The 13,797-nt window shown below is 42.1% G+C and overlaps 1 long non-coding RNA gene across 1 annotated transcript in view; it reads right to left on the bottom strand.

The window, feature by feature from the left end:
• The window catches only part of LOC138433551 (uncharacterized), a 157,380-nt gene that overhangs the window by 78,708 nt on the left and 64,875 nt on the right, over nt 1-13,797 (bottom strand). Inside the window, exons 2-3 of the long non-coding RNA XR_011254353.1 lie at nt 4,970-5,433; nt 3,907-4,011 (exon numbers count right to left, since the gene is read on the bottom strand). This is a non-coding gene — a long non-coding RNA (uncharacterized lncRNA). The remainder of the gene's footprint in view (nt 1-3,906; nt 4,012-4,969; nt 5,434-13,797) is intronic.

Raw genomic sequence — 13,797 nt, 5'->3', positions numbered from 1 at the left:
GAGATGTGTCTATGTCCTGGCATATTGCAGCCTTATTTATAGTATCTCATTGTGAAACATATGGAAACAATACAAATACCCATCAGTGGATGAATGGATTAAAAAAGATGTGATGTATATACAATATAGTATTATTTAGCCATGAAAAAGCAGGATATCCTGCTTTTGTGACTACATAGATGGACCTTGAGCACATTTTGTTAAGTGAGATAAGCCAGACAGAGAAAGACAAGTACATATTATATAATATCACATACATGTGGAATGTGAAAAAAAAAAAATTTAAGAAAAAGAGAGTAAAACAGTAGCTACCAGGGGATCAGAGGGTAGTGGGATAAAAGTTAGGATGTTTAAGGGTACAAACTTGTAATAAGTACTAACATAGCCATAGAGATTTAAATTACAGTACACTAAACATAGTAATATTGCACTATAAGTTTGCAATCTGATAAGTATTATTACAATGAAACCATATTGTAATATGTAGGACTTCCCTCACAGCTCAGTCGGTAAAGAATCTGCCTGCAATGCAGGAGACCTGGGTTCGATTCCTGGGTTGGGAAGATCCCCTGGAGAGGGAAATGGCAATCCACTCCAGTATTCTTGCCTGGAAAATCCCACGGACAGACGAGCCTGGTGGGCTATAGTCCACGGGGTTGCAAAGAGTCAGACTCGACTTAGCGACTAAACCAAACCAAATGTATCAAAGTAACATGATTAAATTTATATAATGTTACATGTTAAATTTATCCAATTAAAAAGAAATGATACAGTGATCTAGTACACACTCAGGATTTCATAAAGGTGTTTTGATCAGTATCATTATTTTTCACCTTAACAAAATATACTTTATATAATTAGAAAAAAATTTTTGAAGTACATAAATTTTAAATAAAATTGTGATAGGAATAACAAAATTATTCTGATCATGAGAGAATATGGATAAAAAGAAAAAGGAATGCTTTTACACTGGTGGTGTGAATATAAATTAGTATAGGTACTAGGGAAAACAGAATGAAGATTCTTCAAAAATTAAAAATAACACTACTATATGATCCAGCCATTTCATTTCTGGGTTTTTATCCAAAGGAAACAAAATCACTATTTTGACAAGGTATCTGTACCATTGTATTCATTGCATCATCATTGTAAGACATGGAAACAACCTACGTATCCACTGATGGATAAATGGGCACAGGAAATGTGGTGTACACACACACACACAGAACATTATTCAGCCATAAAAAAGGACACCCTGCCATTGGCAACAACATGGATGAAACCTGAGAGCATTATGCTCAGTGAAATAAGTCGGACACAGAAAAACAAATAACTGTATGAGCTCACCTTATGTGGTATTTTAAAAAATCATAGATAAGGAGGATTGGTGGTTGCTAGAGGATGGGGAAAAGAGGGGTGAGGGCAGGCTATCAGTGAAATGGGTAGAGGGCATCAAAAGGTATAAACTTCCAGTTATAAGACAACACTATCACACTCTCTGAGGATGTAATGTGCAGCATGGTGACTACAGTTTCCAATACTATAAAGTACATTCGAAAGTTGCAAAGAAATTAGATTTAAAACTTCTATCAAAAGGAAAAGAAATGGTAACTGTCTGAGTGATAGGTATCAACATATAGTGGTAATTATTTCACAATATTAATGTATATCAAACTATGTTGGATACCTAACACAAAAATGTTACATGTTAATTACATCTCAATAAAAAATAAAGATTTTAAAATGCATATTAATTTCTTTTTTCTTTTTTTTTTATTTTATTTTATTTTATTTTTTTCCATTCATTAGGTTTTCCTTTTTTTTTTTTTTTAATTTTAAAATCTTTAATTCTTACATGCATTCCCAAACATGAACCCCCCTCCCACCTCCCACCCCATAACATCTTTCTGGGTCATCCCCATGGACCAGCCCCAAGCATGCTGCATCCTGCGTAAGACATAGACTGGCGATTCAATTCACATGATAGTATACATGTTAGAATGGCATTCTCCCAAATCATCCCACCCTCTCCCTCTCCCTCTGAGTCCAAAAGTCCGTTATACACATCTGTGTCTCTTTCCCTGTCTTGCATACAGGGTCGTCATTGCCATCTTCCTAAATTCCATTCTTTTTTCTGCTTGCTTTGGTTTTAATGTGCTCTTCTTTTGGTTTCTTAAGGTAGAAACTAAGGTCCTTGATTTGAAATTTTTTCTAATATAGACTCTTAGTACTATAAATTTTTTCTAGATATTTCTTTAGTAGCATCCCATAAATTTTGATATGGAGTGATTTCATTTTAATTCATTTCAAAATATTTTGTTCCCTTTTGATTTCTTCTTTGATCCATAGAATACTTTAAAATGTATTATTTAGTTTGCAAATGTTTGAGGACTTTCAAAATTTTCCTTTAGTTGAATTCTAATTTAATTCCACTGTGATCAGAGAATATACTTTGTATAACATGAATTCTTTCAAATTTATTGGGACTTGTTTCATGGCCCAGAATATGGTCCATCTTGGTAGATGTTCCATGCACACTTGAGAATGTTTATTCTGCTGTTGTTGGGTAGAATATTCTAAAAATGTCAATTCGGTCTGGCTGGTTAATAGTATTGTCCAGGGCTTCTGTATTCTTATTTTCTATCTATTCTATGAATTATTAAAAAACATACCATAGAAATTTATGAGAAGTCAGTGTGTGTAAGTGATGGGCCCTTGAGGACTCCCTCAGGCCACCAGGTCAGAACACCCACTAAAAGAGAGTCCTGACTGTCCGCCCCTCTCAATTCCTTACAATAGATTGTATCCCCCATCACAAATGCCTGGCTATAGACATATGCACTTACCCTCCCAATTTCTCTTCATCCTGCCCTTAAGTTTGATGGTCAGTTCTGTGTACCTGCGGTTCTGATTTTACATCTTGGCTACATCACTTTGAGCTACTACAAGTAAACACAACACCCTTTCACCCAGCCCTGCAGGCTGGAACCAAACAAAATAAAGAGGAATTCCCAATTGCTTGACTCCAAGCAGTGGGTTTCTACCGTTAACTGTGAATTCTTCTTAGTAAATTCAGCAAATGGTTAAGCAAGTGTATACTGTGTGCAATGCCCAGTTTTGAGCTTATGTTTTAACCGTGGGCCAATGAATGGGGATTTACTACATATACAGAGAGGGTCTGATTGGAAGGGAGGTGAAGGGCGAATAGACCTAGTGTTGATAGCAAGAGGAGCCCAATTTCCACAAAAGGGAAACCCAAATTCCCTCAAGAAGAACGTAGCAAGGGTATTTAGGTGTCCCAGAGCCAGCACAGAATAATTATACTCTTGAACTTCCCTGTTGGTGCAGTGGTTAAGAATCCAGCTGCAGGGAACAAGGGTTTGATCCCTGGTCAGGGAACTAAGATCCTATACTCCCAGAGGCAACCCAGCCTGTGTGCCGCAACTCCTAAGCCTGCGCTCTAGAGCCTGCATACCACAGTGGAAGATCCTGCAAGCTGTGACCATGAAGCCCATGTTCTCTAGAGCCTGTGCTCCTCAACAAAGCCACTGCGGTGAGATGCCTGCGCGCCACAACTAGAGGCAGTCTGTGCACAGCAATGAGGACTCAGTGCAGCCATAGATTAATTAAACTTTTAAAAGGGATAATTACACTTTTTACTTATCTCCACTTTCCTTCTGCTTCTCATGATCTCAGGAAGCAAAGGAGTTCTTAGCATGCCTAGGGGAATGGGGATCCCTCTGCATTCTCAGAATTCCTTTCATTAGATTGAAAAAGATCCAAGAAGCAGGCCACAGTGTGTCCAGAATGTTCTGCGTGGAGCTCAGTGAATAGGTAAGAGCTGCCCTGCCTGGTGTGCCCAGCTGACGACAATCAACACAAGCTTTCGCTCCCAAAATTGCTTACCAGCCATCACAGCAGCTGACGCTCCTCTTTACAGCTGATGTAGCTGTTTCCAAATGGTCGACGATGTAAGAAGGTTGTAGCAATCAAACCTAACGTCCCCTCTATCTGTAAAATATTTTATGAGAACAAAGAATTACCCCAGAATTCAAACAGAAAAAAACCTGCAAATGTCTTTCTCCCTAAGATATATCTTCATGTAATACTGCATGTTCTGGTTCAAAGAGAGATACTTATCTAACTGGATTTTGACAAATCCAGTTCTAGTTTATTTCCGGCAACCCACTCCAGTGTTCTTGCCTGGAGAATCCCAGGGACGGGGGAGCCTGGTGGGCTGCTGTCTATGGGGTCACACAGAGTCGGACACAACTGAAGTGACTTAGCAGCAGAATGAAGATCTTTGAACACCGGTTTCTATGTCAGATTTATAAGCAGCAAGGATATCTATAAAATGTTGATTTAAAAATTGGCCTGGGCCCTGTTACACGAAAAAGATATATTTGGGGAGTCAGGAAGTTAGAAGAGGGAGAAAGTTTACTGACAGTAACTTAACAAATACTACATTTTGTAACAAAAATGTTGGCAGTCATCCATCCATTGATACTATTGATTTTGCTCTATTTATGGAAATGGGCTGATAAACATAACTGACATTATAATGTTGGTCTATAGAAACGGAGCAGTCCTAGGAGGCCCTGCTTACTTGTTTACCTTACAGTATTTCTTCTGATATAAAAGAAACTTGCCAGTGGTTACTTCAGGGGAATAGCACTAGGAATTTATGAAAATGTGGATTAGAAGAAAGGAAATTTACACTTTTCATTTTATTAACTTCTGAACTGTTTAAATTAATGTTGACCATGAATTACTTGTTAAAATACATATGAAGTAGAGCTGTAAGTTTTAAAATGGTAAAGGTCTGTAAATTAAGTGAAGGCAGTACATCATATTCATTTTGAAACAGTTATATTATTGTGTATATACATATAAGTTTACAGATAAATTTACAGTAGCTAAATGTATCCAAAAAATCTATAAAGAGACACCATAAATTGGTAGTACTTACCTCTAGGGGTGAGAGTAAGGTAAGAAGTAAGGTATTATTCTATACTCTTCATTATTTGGTTTTTCACAAGTGCATTCGCTTACTTGCTACCTGCATAATGTTTAAATCAATAAGATGAGGACGGTTTTTATAAAATCCTTTTTCTGCTCCTTGGAAGTTCTTTCCCTTCTCCTAGTAAGAGCACCCAGCCTGTTTTGTCTGATTCTGGTGGGTCTTCAACCACAGGGGTTAAAGTCAGGGGTGGCACATGACCAAAGAAACACCAATCAGTTCATCTTGCTCAGGAATCTGAATCTGAGCAGAAACACATGTGTGCTGGAGGTAGCTGTGAATGAGTCATCCAAAGGCAGCTTCTTGAAAGGCTATCCATGTGTATCTGAGACTCTGAATCCACAAGCATCCTGGGCTCCTCTCCTTAGTTCTGGTTTATCAGTTCTTCTCTTGTGTGTCCTTTCAGTAAATTCCTTTAGAAAAAAGCAAATGGAGGGAGAAAGAGTAACAAATTTATTAAAAATAATAATAAATTCAGGATCGATCACCTTGAGTCCACAGTTCCTATAAGACATTCAGGTGAAAGCGTCTAATAGACTGTTGAAAATAAGGGCTTGGAACTCAGCAAAGACTAAGAATTGCTGGCACAGATTTAAGAGGTATGAGAGTGCAAGCCAAAGTGTGTGATACAAGAGAGATGAGACAACAAGAGTCAAGGAAGTGACTGAGAACTACCACTGTTACAACCTCACCAGAGCCAGGACAGGCTCAGAGAGGTGCACTAGGCCAAAAATAATCCCTGAGTCATGCTTCCGGGGTTTCCGGGGATTGTAACTCTGGCCAATCAGAGGGATGATAACTCTGGCCAATCACAGGGATGATGACTGGCCAATCAGTAAATACCAGGAAACCCCTGCAGCCAATCAACCCTTGCCAACTCCTGTCTTTGTTCTAAACTTATAAATACTGCTGTAAATCTGGGCTCGGGGCTCTCCTCTAAACTCCACTGCGCTGGATGAGACAGGAGCCCTGGCTCGAGCTGGCAATAAAACCCCTCTATGCTTTTGCATTGCTGTGGATGTCTTATTCTCTCAGTCTTGGGGACTCGGACTCTGGGCATAACACCACCACCCGAGGATGGGGAAGGAATATCAGGCACTGCTATTTGCCCACCGTGGTTACCACCACCATCAGGTCATGGTACCTGGGGAGACCCGCTGTACTCAGTCTTAAGACCTTGAAGATGATTTTGTGTGTATACCTACCCAATGGGCATCGTCACACAGTTGCAAGCTGACGGAAGGTGCGTGATGTCTAGTCATTATAACACAGAGACAGTGTAGCCAGGTGACTGAATAAGAAATTGTACCCATGGGACTTCTCCAGTAGTCCAGGAGTTAAGATGCTGCCTTCCAGGCGGATCCCTGGTCTGGGAACTAAGACCCCACATGCTACACAGTGTGGCCAAAAGAAAAAGAGCAAACAAAAAGGAAGAAATTCTATCCAGGTGTGTGTGTGTTAGACACTCAGTCATGTCTGACTCTTTGTGACCCCATGGGCTATAGCCCACCAGGCTCCTCTGTCCATGGAATTCTCCAGGCAAGAATACTGACTGGAGTGGGTTGCCGTTCCCTTCTCCAGAAGATCTTCCCAAACCAGGAACTGAACCTGGATCTCAGTTGCAGGTGGATTCTTTACTGTCTGAGCCACCAGGGAGGCCCTTGTATCCAGAACAAGATGCTAAATCAGATAGTGTGCACCATGAGAGGAGCCTTTGCTATCATTTAAGGTGAAACAACTTGTGAGTTTCTCAGGAACTGCCATCACCATGAAAACCCACATTTCATGACAGAGTTGGAGACCTCAAGAGAAACAGAAAGGGAGAGCACCTGATGCCTTCCTTTGGAGGCCTCACCCAGGGCACCTGACACCTGGTGACCTGGCACCCCTGCCAATTAACATCAGAAAAAGCCCGGGCAGAGTAGAAAACCCACAGCTCCTGCTGCAACAGGCCCTTAGAAATCAGAGGTCACAGACCGATGGTCATCAGGCCTAGTAGCTCTCAGTCTTAACTGCACTTTGAAATCACCTGGGACATTTTAAAAAATATTGATGACTGAGCCTGCCTCCGAAGAGGCTGACTTAATTGACTCAGAGTGTGATTTGGTATCAGCACTTTTAAAGGCTCCCCACAAGATCCTGCTGTGCAGCCAAGGTTTAGGACCCCAAATAAGCCCACAGACATTTTGTTTGACTTGCACTATACCGGCCTGAAAAGTATTTTTTAATTATTTTTCAATAATAAAAAAGTCAATTTTCATAGAAAACAAACCTGTGATTACCAAAGAAGAAAGGGCAGTGGGGATAAATGAGGAGTGTGGGATTAACAGATACACACTACTATACTAAACAACAAGGATTTACTGTATAGCACAGGGAACTATATTCAATATCTTGTAATAACCTATAATGGAAAACAATCTGAAAAACTACATATATAATTGAATCACTTTGCTGTACACCTGAAACTAACAGAACACAATATTGTAAATCAGCAATATTTCAAAAAACAAAAAAGACAGTCAATCTCATACACCCAAATCACCCAGGCTGCTGTCGTCTGTTGGAATATCTGAACAGTAGACCTGCATTCCCATGGGACACTATTCAGCAGTTCTGAGTTTCAGCCACAACTTATGCAAGCATTTCTCAGCATTCCACAGTCCTCCCTGGCCCACCCCACTTATCACCACAGCACAGAGCCCATGACAGTTGCTGCTTATCATCCTGCTTGTATTGTGGGACTTTCATGTCAGTGTTGAAAGAAGTGAAATAGCGCTTATCTTTGTGTCTCCAGCAGAACAGGAAATAGAAAGGCAGTCCACGGGGGCTGTGTCCTCCATGGGGCCTGCTGCTCATTTTCAGTGACTGCCTGGCTCTTAATGGCATTTGGGTATGTGTCCTAGATTGAAATCTGTTTTCCCAGCAGGAAGACCAATATGCCCCATAACCTGTGGATCAAAGACCTGAGATGTGAGAGACCCCACCTCTCGTTATCTTAATAATTAGTTGCATCTCATACAAAAGAAAACTACATAAAAGAAACAAGAGGCAGCCAATGGCACCAGAGATCAAGTTCCAGAATTAAGGCAATGCAGGAAGTTTGTGGGCTTCCCTGGTGGTTCAGCAGTAAAAGAATCTGCCTGCCAATGGAAGAGATTTGGTTTGATCCCTGGGTTGGGAAGACCCTCTGGAGAAGGAAATGGCAACCCACTCCAGTATTCTTGCTTGGGAAATCCATGGACAGAAGAGCCTGGTGGGCTACAGTCCACACGGTCGCAAAAGAATTGGACACGACTTAGAAATTAAACAACACAAAACAAGAAGTTTGTATCCTTTGTAGGGGACAAAGGAGGCCAGAGACAAACCTGACCTGTAAGGAGGAAGTGGGGAGTCACTATTCAACAGGTATATAGTGCCAGCTACGCAAGATCAACAAGTTCCCAAGACCTGCTGTGATTGTAATTAACAATATTGTATCCTGCACTTCCCTGGTAGCTCAGTTGGTAAAGAATCTGCCTACACTGCAGGAGACCCGGGTTCGATCCCTGGGTTGGGAAAATCCTCTGGAGAAGGCAATGGCAACCCACTCCAGTATTCTCACCTAGAAAATCCCAGGGACAGAGGAAACTTGCAGACTACAGTCCATGGAGTCCCAAGAGTCAGACACAACTTAGCAACTAAACCACCACCATCATGTACTTAAGCTTTGTCAAGAGGGTACATCTCCAGTTAAATGTTCTTACAAGATTCCAGAACCATGAACCTGGAGTGGGATAGACTATCATCCTTGTGAATATTGAAGCTGCCCTTTGATATTCCAGAGGTGAAGTAGAGGGAAAAGTATGGCCTGGGGATCACAGAGCTCAATAAATGTCAATATTTAGGAGTGACCTGGAGGACAAGGAAGGGAAAAGTGCATCAGTGTTACATCACAAGCCTTATTTGAAAAGAGCAAAGAAGGGGAGGAATATCATGGCAGCTTAGAGGCCCAAGTGTGAGTCCCAGCTCAGACATATCCTAGCTGAAGGATCTGTGCACTAATGAATTAGCCTCTGAGCCTCCATCTGTAAAATGGATGCAATAATAGCGTACCACATAAGGCTGTTAGGAGAATTAGGTGTGAAACCTGTAAGTGCTAACAAAGCACTTAGCACAGGGCCTAGTGATGGGAGCCACGCAGAAAATACATCCTCAGCTCCAGAACACTGAAGACAAGGCTTCCTCCAAGCTCTGGTTCAGAGTCTCTCATGAGGTTGCGGTCGGTTGGCAAGCCCCTTTCCTCCCCAGCTTCTGACGGGGCACCTCAGCTCCTTACGTGTGGACCTCATCATAGGCTGCCTATCCCCAAAGTATGGCAACCAGCTTCCCCTAGAGGGAAAGACCAGAAAGCGAGCCCAAGAAGGAAGCCACTGTCTTCTAAAACCTAATCTAACATGTGACATTCCATCACTTTTACCATATCCTATTGGTCACACAGACTAACCCCGGTACAATGTGGTACATTGTGGAGGGAACCACACAAGAGTATGAATGCCTGAGGGGATTCCTAGGGGTGCCTTTGGGGGGCCACTACACTTCCCCTCCTTCTTCCTTGCTTTATGTTTCTCCATACCACCTATCACCAACTAACACATCATTACCTTATTTCGCTTATCATCAGCCTCGACACAGTAGAATACAAGATGATAGAGATTTCTGCTTGCTTTGCTTGCTGTTGTATCATCAGCCCCTAGAACAGTGCTGGCGTACAGTGGGGCTTCATTCAATGGTGAACAGTGGGCCACCCAGCTGCACCATTTTTACAAGAAATGAGCCTGAATTCCCTGCTAGAAAATCACTGCTCACGTGATTGTCACTTTTTTTTTTTTTTTTGGTATAGATGATTTTATTTGCAAAGCAGTAGAGACACAGATGTAAAGAACAAATGTATGGATAGCAAAAGGGGAAGGGCAAGGTGGAAGGAACTGGGAGGTTCGGATTGACACATATACACTATAGATATTATGTATAAAATAGGTAACTAACGAAAACCTACTGTATAATACAGGGAACTCTACTCAGTGCTCTGGTGACCTAAATTGGAAGAAAATCCAAAAAAGAGAGGATATATATATATATATAGCTGATTCACTTTGCTATATAGCAGAAACTAACACGACATTGTAAAGCAACTGCTGCTGCCATTTAGTAACGAAGTTATGTCCAACTCTATTTTTAACACAAACTCAGCATATATTTGTATGAGAATTTTGACATTAGCTTTTTTTTTAATTTTTTTAAATTATTCTTTGAAAACGTATCTAAGTCCACAGTTTACATGTTTCTACTATATCAGGAGTAGCCTTTAAGGGCTATTGTTGCAGGCATGCTCAGTTGTGTCTGACTCTTTGTGACCCTATGAACTGTAGCCTGCCAGGGATGTAGCTCTGTCCATGGGATTCTCCAGGCAAGAATACTGAAGTAGGTGGCCCCTCTCCAGGGGATCCTCCTGACCCAGGGATCAAACCCCCATCTCCTGTGCCTCCTGCATTGCAGGCAAATTCTTTACCCACTGAGCCGCTTGGGAAGCCCCGACACAAATTCAACAAGAACGACTGTCTCAGAGTGATCTATCCTATGCTTCTCTCCTCCAGTCCTCTCAGCCAGACTCCCTTAGGACTTTTTTGTGGCATGAGAGTCCTCTGCCCAAGGCTTTCCACATCTGTCAAATCAAGGACCAGGCACTACCACACTTGTCCCCGGGGGGGTCCTGCAGGGACTCTTCCTCAGCAAATAAATCCAACCTCTTTTGTTCTGTCCACTGGAGGTTTCACTATTTACCATATTACTTATATAATCCACATGTTTTGTGTTTATTGTCAAAAACACTTTGGGATTACTGATTGATTAATTTGCTGAGTATCTTATGAACTCGATCTACATTATATTCAAAGTCACGTATTAAATTGCATTCCAGACCTGGGATTCAGATTCTGGCCCCATAATCAGTCTCCTGGGACAAATTGTTATTTCACATCCACCCACGCAACCCACTTTTATGAAATTTCGCCCCTGGCAAATGTCAAAGAAGAACATCCTCAGTAATTTCTCTTATCAATTGATCCAAGCAAACACAATAGGCTTGTTTTTCCCCAGAGCTGAAGTCACCTCCTGGCCAGAAGTTAAGTGTTAGGCTCTGGATCAGAGAGTTAAGTGTTAGGCACTGAGCTGAAACCCAAGGCCAAGCAAGAATGAGCGAGAATGTGGAGCTATCAGTTTTTATCACCTATGGTGAACTGGGACAGCACTCATTTTTGGAAGGATAGAGAAAGGTTTGCAAATCAGAAGAAACGCTATCCCCAGGCAGGTGGGGCCCCTGGATGTTTTCGCCACCTGTGCTGCTCCCCTCCCCCCAGCCCCTCTCAAGGCCCTCTGGGCAGAAGGCTCTGCTGGCAGTCAGCCAACTCCTCCAGTTCTGATGTGCTTTCAGTGGGGATATCTTCAGATCCCATGCCCTAGCTAGCAAACTCACTTTCAAACAGGCACAGTTGGAGGAGATCTGCCAAACCATCACAGAAAGCCAGTTCTCGTCCCCTCCTCCAGGCAAAACCCAGCCAGGTAATTCCAATGCCTAAGTGACACAGGATATCAGAGAAAGTGTTTAGACCACCAGACATCTTGGAATGTAAGTCCCAAGAGAGCAGGGATTTATATTATCACCATATTTCCAGCACTAGAACAGTATGTAGGCACTCAATAAACTCTGACAGCCCAGGAGCTTCTGTGATTAGCTCAAGTTTGCCCAAGCAGGGTCAGAGTTCAGCCAAGAACTCAGAAACAAAGAAAGAAAAGAATAATTGTTGAGTCTTACTATGTGCAGATAACCATTTCTTTAAATGTATTCCTTACTTCATCTAACTCTTACTACACACTATGTGGTGGCTACCACTATCATCCTCATTCCACAGAAAGTTTATCCAACAGGTCACAGAGCAGCAGTGTTCATCCATCCATTTGGCAGTTACTAAATATCTGCTACTTATCTGACCCCATACCCAGCAAGGGGGATACAGGAGTGAGCAGGAGAGACATGGAGCTGATATTCTAGGGTGGGCGACATCCAATGAGCCAGCAAGACCCAGACTGACAATGCACTTGCCAATTAGAATACATTCTACAAAGGAAGTCAATGGAGGGAGGTGACAGAGAGAGATGGGGTAGAGGGAAAGGTCTCTGTTAGGTAGAGTGGTCTGAGAAGGGCTTTTAAAGAGGGGAACATGTAGACTGAGGACTGAAGGATGAGAAGGGTACCCCTGTGATGAGCCTGAGGAAGAGCATTCAGAAAGAAAAGTAAGTGCAAAGGCCTGAGGGACAGAAGGGCATGGCGAGTGGAAGGACCAGGAAGGGAGCAGACAGAACGGTGAAGAGGGGGCCTGGGCTGAGTTCCAGGGACAAGCAAAGGTCAGCTCTGTTCCCCAGGAAAACCTAGGGATGCTTTCCCTCTCCAAACACTTTCTTAGAATGTTTCTAGAGCTTGTTCTCTATCCAAACAAGGAAGTAACCCCAGAGAAAGGAAGGCATGGAATTCAGATGGGGAATTTCAGGATGGAATTGTGTGCCCAGGCCGCTGGAGCTTAAAGAGAATTATTCCAGGCTGAAGCAGGAGGGAACAACCTCCCTGAGACAGGATGTTCCAGGGATTTCACACAATCCTGGGGAAGCTGAGGAAGGGAAGAATACAGTCAAGGCAGACAACACAAGTGAAGGGGAGGCAGTTAAAACTCCATGAAAAAACACACCTAACTCTCCATGAAATAAAAGGTATCAAATATAAAAATTGGTTGCGGGACTTGCCTGGTGGTAAAGTGGTTGAGAATCTACCTTGCGAAGTAGGGGACGTGGGTTCAATCCCTGATCAGGGAACTAAGATCTCACATGCTACCGGGCAACTAAGTCCTTGGGCCACAAGTACTGAGCCTGTGCAGTCTGGAGGCTGGGGACCACAACTTAGAACGTTGGTGTGCCACAAGGAAAAGCTCCCACATGACGTAACAAAGATCCAATGTACTGCAACTAAGATCTGATGCAGCCAAATAAATAAGAAAATGTAAACCTTAAAAAAAAATTGATTGTACCATGGGTAATATTTGCATAGTAATAATTTATTCAACAAATATTTATTGAGGATCTTTTCTATGCCAGGCCCTTTTCTGGCTCTGGGGACATATCAGGGAACAAAGGTAAGCTGCTTCCTGTCATGTAACTCATGTTCTAGTTGGGTAGACTCCTGTATTTAAAAAAGAATGAGGTTAGTTTCGTCTCGCATCCTTCTTCAACAGACCAAATAAATATACCTCCTGCATTGTCTGGAAGAATGCTCACTACATGTTTACTGTGGTTATTCCAAGGGGCGATTTCTTGCTCTCTTTTGGGTATATTTTTTCAAATCTCCTAACATTGTATAAAGTATATATGATTTGTGCAAAACATTAAATCACTGCTTTGTAAAGAGAAATCACACTGCTTTCTGTGTAAAGCAGAAAGCACTAACTGGGGTGGGAGCTTAAGTCATGTTTATGACTTAAACATGAAAATCATCTCTTACCTGGTGTGCCAAATTCTCTTTTACCACCTTCCAGGACCTGGAGAAGCACAGATTTCTGGGAGCCCTTAATATTTTCTGTTCTGCTATGTTGAGTCTGTTTCCTTGACTCAAAAGATAGGGCAGGGATACCAGCTTTGCTGGGAGTTGGAGCAGGTGCCCTTCTATGCCAGAACGTGCTAAGCACATTGGT

This window comes from Ovis canadensis, chromosome 2 (genome assembly GCF_042477335.2).
Source record: "Ovis canadensis isolate MfBH-ARS-UI-01 breed Bighorn chromosome 2, ARS-UI_OviCan_v2, whole genome shotgun sequence".
NCBI lineage: Eukaryota > Metazoa > Chordata > Mammalia > Artiodactyla > Bovidae > Ovis > Ovis canadensis.
This window is presented reverse-complemented; position numbering and strand designations above follow the sequence as displayed.